Below are 5,099 nucleotides of genomic sequence, written 5' to 3' on the forward strand. Positions count from 1 at the left end.
GGGGGTGCAGGCTTCTCATCCTCTGAAGCGTCGACATGACAGAGATTATCTTGATTTTCTAACCTTTTGCTTTACGGCGCCGCGGCACACAGACGCTCGCCCCGCTGAATGTTAATTCGCTTCTTCCTGCCTGGCTCCGAGCGCATAATAGATTTGTGCATAATAATGCTTGCTGGGGGATAATCTCATTGTGGAGTACCCCCCCCCCCCAGATATCATCTTCATTTTATCCAAGGAGCCTTTTTTGTTTTTTTTAACGTATTTATTTTTTATGTATGGGTTTCATCTTAAAACTTCGAGCCAAATCGTGTCTAATAATGCTCGAGGTCACAGTGAAATCATAAATGAAGCCACCCTAAAAAAAGAATATATGCATATTTGGGTTTCAGTTATGATTTTAATCTCGACCTCAAGCAGATAAAGCTAATTTTACACTCCCGTGTGTATTTACAAAAATTCACTTTTAAATGGAGCCAAGTGGAAAGTCAGTGGTCAACCACCGGGATTTTCCAGCCTGTGATTTTGACTTTCAAAAGAGATGAGTAAAAGGACACCTCATAGATTTGGGGATTAGCTGGGCTGCGGGTTGAAATCCCGCCCCGCACGCGCTAGCGGCTGCCTTCCCGCCTGGCACGTGCTTCCCGTTATCTTCAATTGTCGGCGCCTCAAACAGCTAGCCAACGGCCGCGCGGGATTAATGTGCCATCTGCGAAAGGTGTCATTGTTAACCGTATAATGGATGACTCCCGAGAGTTGTAATAATGTCCTGCCAGGAAATCCTCATTTTTTTTAAACGGATCTTTTTCAGCGACGGCTCTGGAAACGCGAGCTGTATGAAATCCCGCTAAATGAATCTCAGGAAACGCGTTCGTGGGAGTCGAGCGGACGCGGCGGCGATACGGCGCCCCCCCCGGGCTCGTTTTTATCGTCGTGTATGGAAATGAGACGAATGATTTGAAGATCCTGAGAGGGTGGTGGTGGTCGGGTGTTGGCTGGCAGCAGGAGAAACCCGACGCTCTTCCTGCTGCTAGCCGTTGTCACTCACTGCAAAATGATCTATTCATGAAAAATTGTTTTACACCATACCACAAGTATATCTTTAAGATATACTTGATGATCAAATAAATATTGCGGGCAAGATCTGGCTGCTTCTAATGTGGCTTCTAACAAAGTACAACAAACTCGATCTGGATCCGAACCACATTCAAATTGCACCTACTGCGTATTCTCAACACTTTTTAGTGACGGCCAATGAATAAAATGAACCATGAAAGTACATTTAAATGGAATACAAGCACCAAAGGAAAAAAAAAAAAGCTACATTACCAGAACCTACCCAGCCTCTCTGAGTTGAGGAGTTTCATTTTGACAAATGTAGAGCTTTGCCACCTATTTTGTGTCATCTAGGTGCCAAGGAACTATGTTGAAGTGAGTCGAGGAGCTTCATTTCGACTAAAGTACTGTACTGCTTTAGCTGTATCTTGTGTCCGCTTGGTGCCGAGGAACTATGTCAAAGTGAGTTCGGGAGATTCATTTAGGTTCAAGTAGCAGTTTGCCGCCATCTTGTGTCATCTTAGTGGAGGAGTGAATTGAGGAGGTTCTTTTAGACAAAAGTAGTGGCCTGCCTTTTGATCGCATCTCGGTGCCAAGGAACTATGTTGAAGTGAGGTACGGAGCTTTATTTCGACAAATGTTGCATTCTGGTGCTATTTTGGGGCATGATGGCATTTAGGAACTATGTTAAACTGCGTTGAGGCATTTTATTATTTCATAGAGTCAAAGGATTTGATTGTGCAGCTGTACCTAATGTTGTGTCCTCCCAGTTTATTGTTCTCCGTCCTCCTTTAATCACCGGGCCCTGTGAGACTTGCCATTTAGTTTGAGGTTTAAGCACTCGAAAGCTTATGGCTTGTCGTCATGGCAACTGGACTAACAAGTCCTGGAAATGAAACACGCTTTTTTTGACCCTCGTTGCAAAAAAAAAAAAAAAAAGACTATCGGAGACAATTTTAAGATGTTTTGCTTCTTCCTTCCACGGATTGTTACTTTTCACGAGACAAACAACAACCATATCGGTGTGTTATTTCCCCAACAGGTCCGACTTCCAGATGGCCTTCTCGTGATAGTCTTTGCGAGATATTGCAAGATGTCAAATTGACGGCCTGACGCCCCGACAAGAGAAAACGTGATGGAGCTCTCTCTGCAGCCTGCCAAATGCTTTGACGCGTGTCCACAAAGGCAAAGATTGTCATCTAAGCAATTCAACTGGCGGTTTGCTTCTGCTCGTTTTGGGGGCGGCCGGCCTGGTTTTGCGCAGCAAGTGGGAGTTGGGTTCCAGTGGGGGGTGGGGGGCTGTGGAAACACAGCAGGTGGTGGGGAACAATCACATCAAGCGGAATGCAATTAAAGCAGCAAACTATTAATGTGCTATGTACTTTTCATTTCCAATCTCCCCTGAGAAAGTGATATTCTTAGTCTCTGCTCCACTTGAATTTACATGCATGTCAGGAAAGGAGGAAAATAATGTTTGGAACGCGAAAACATCAAAATTGGCAGAAGGAATGTCAGAAATGGAGGAAGAATTAGTCGTGTTTGCCGGGAAGACAACAGCAGCAATGTGGCTCATTTGCCACAAGATATAAATTTTTTGTACATTTATTCGCGAAAAAAATTGACCAAAATACAATTCAGAGTCCACATCTGTCCATGTTATTTTTATAATCAGAGAAAAATAGGCACGGATGTACAGTATATTTTTAAAAAATGAGTAATAATTGAATAGAACGCAAAGAATTCTTAGCGCGACTATTTAACTCATTGCGTACTTTGGCCACCAGGAGGCAGTACAATACAGTCATGCGGACAAACGGAAGTAAAAGAAGAGTGAATCGCTTTGCTTTGCAAAATGACCAACTTCACGGCTTGAAAACACAATCCAATCAAATTTTTTACGGTCTAGCAATTGACAACTTGTGAATTACTAAATCATATTTAACGGCTTTGAACCTAAGCTATAAACGTGAAATATATTTTAAACTAAATCCTACATTTAAATTGACTTTTTTTTTTCAAGGCCTAATGTTACATACACAGCATTGTTCATGACGCTGCCAATCAATTAAAGTCCAGCAATCTGCACTACTTGTTATATCGCCCACTAGTGGCCTGGCATGCACAGGACACCCTCAACAGTACAGATCCATGTCAACAAAGTCAATTTTTCTCAAGGAAAAAAAAAAAAATTCAATATTCAAGCCACCTTGAACAACCAGAGTGATGACTGAAAAATATTTTATCAAAGAAGGCTGCCACTTTTTGTTTGGGAAGGTCATTGGGACCTTACAAGAAAAAAAAGCATTCAACCAGCTTGCTACCGCAACGCGATGTGTCACAGCGGCAGCTAACGATACGTTCTTTTCCCTCCATTTGATGACAAAGCGCTTCAAAAACACATCCGACATTAATTTTACAGGGCCCTCACAGTGCCCCGAGTGACCTTGCCGGCATACAAAATGACAAGTAACAAAAGCACCACCTTTTCTCTATTACAGTCGCTTTTTTATCACCCCCCATCCCCCCCAAAAAAAAAACCTTTGGCGGCGCCATCGTCTTTCTTTCTGTAACAGCCTCAGTATGATGTGACAGTGACGAGGGACGCTGTCATCAACAGTGATGGATGTCGCCAACGTACTCCGTTTAATGAGGGGTTAAATAAAAACAGGCACATTTAGGCGGTGGTCAGCCTCTAGCCATTACCACCAAAAAATAAATAAATAAATAAATTATGAGGTGAATATAACGTACGGAAGAGAAGAGTATCTGATGTCAGTCTAATTCTCAGAATATTTCGGCTGTATTTAGACCAATTGATTCTTTGATGCTATTTTTGCAGCACCTCAAACGTCTGTTCATTTTTTTTGCTCGCTTTTATTCTGAGCATCGCATTTTTTTTTTTTCAGGGCACGCCTGTGCCGTATAAGTTAGCAAATGTTCACAGGGGTGTTGATCCTGTTTCGAAAATTCAGTTCTAATTGAAATCTACATTAAATTTGGTAGAAGTCACTGCTGTTAGAACCGCAAAAAAAGTCAAAAGAAACTGCAAGTATGCAGTTTTGGTTTCAAGCGGCCGTTGAAATTATCCATTTTTGGGCTTTCTTGGGGTCCTTAAAAATTGAACTTGTAACTTATTCCAGTTCCTCTCAGCAACTTGAAATTTGATAGGCGTGTCGATCATGAGCAGACCCACAAAAAAGTCTCAAGAACCCAGGCCCCAAGACTGTCAATTTCGACATTTATAAGTGCTGTTCAAAGTCGACTTGTTCTTACGACTTAATGACACAATTACGGGTCGGGCAAAAGGTTTGTTTCGGGCTGGAAGTGCCGTTCGGATTTGGCGGCCAACGTTGGTTGGAAAAAAGAAGAAATAAAAAAAAAGAGGTCATCAACATTCATCGAGGGAGATTGCAAACAAAATGACTCCAGTGAGCACGCCTTCAAGTGGAAAAATTAATGTCAGGATTTATACCGTGTGAAAATTATCGACAGTATGTATATATATATATTGTGTGTGTGTGTGTGTGTGTGTGTGTGTACGCATGAAAGAGCGCTTTTCCTCAAAGCCACGTGGGGATTTCTGGTGACCCACTTGGCAGCTCATCTCATCGGACGTAGACAAGAATATCAGCGCGGCAAGCCGAGGAAACTCTTCATGTGTGCAAAAACAAGACCGCCGTAATTAATCCGTGTGGCATTTGGTTGATTTGATGATGAGCAAGTGTAGTCGAGCGATGAAAAGGTGGGAGCAAAAAAGGAAAAAAAAAAAAAAAGCATCTTCTGTATAAAAAGCTGAGCTGTTTCAGAAATATTCTTTCATTGTTCAAATAACTGCCTGACAACCACGTCGAGGCAAAAAAAATGCTCAAACTTTGTCCTACTTTCGCAAAAAAAAAAAGCTCCTTATGAAAATAGAAGTTCGATAGCACAAATGGCCTTTCTCATTCCCCCTCCACCGCCAAAACGACTCGCTTTTGTGCTTTTGTGACGCAGTCCCAGGCAAACATGCAAAAAGACAGAGAGGGAAGGAGCGGGGGGGGGGGGGA

The 5,099-nt window shown here is 42.5% G+C and overlaps 1 protein-coding gene across 1 annotated transcript in view; it reads right to left on the reverse strand.

The window, feature by feature from the left end:
- dpp6a (dipeptidyl-peptidase 6a) overlaps positions 1-5,099 on the reverse strand; it is a 109,579-nt gene that overhangs the window by 99,277 nt on the left and 5,203 nt on the right. The gene's annotated exons all lie outside the window — the stretch shown is intronic.

Source organism: Hippocampus comes, unplaced genomic scaffold, assembly GCF_001891065.2.
Source record: "Hippocampus comes isolate QL1 unplaced genomic scaffold, H_comes_QL1_v1.1 scaffold694, whole genome shotgun sequence".
Taxonomy (NCBI): domain Eukaryota; kingdom Metazoa; phylum Chordata; class Actinopteri; order Syngnathiformes; family Syngnathidae; genus Hippocampus; species Hippocampus comes.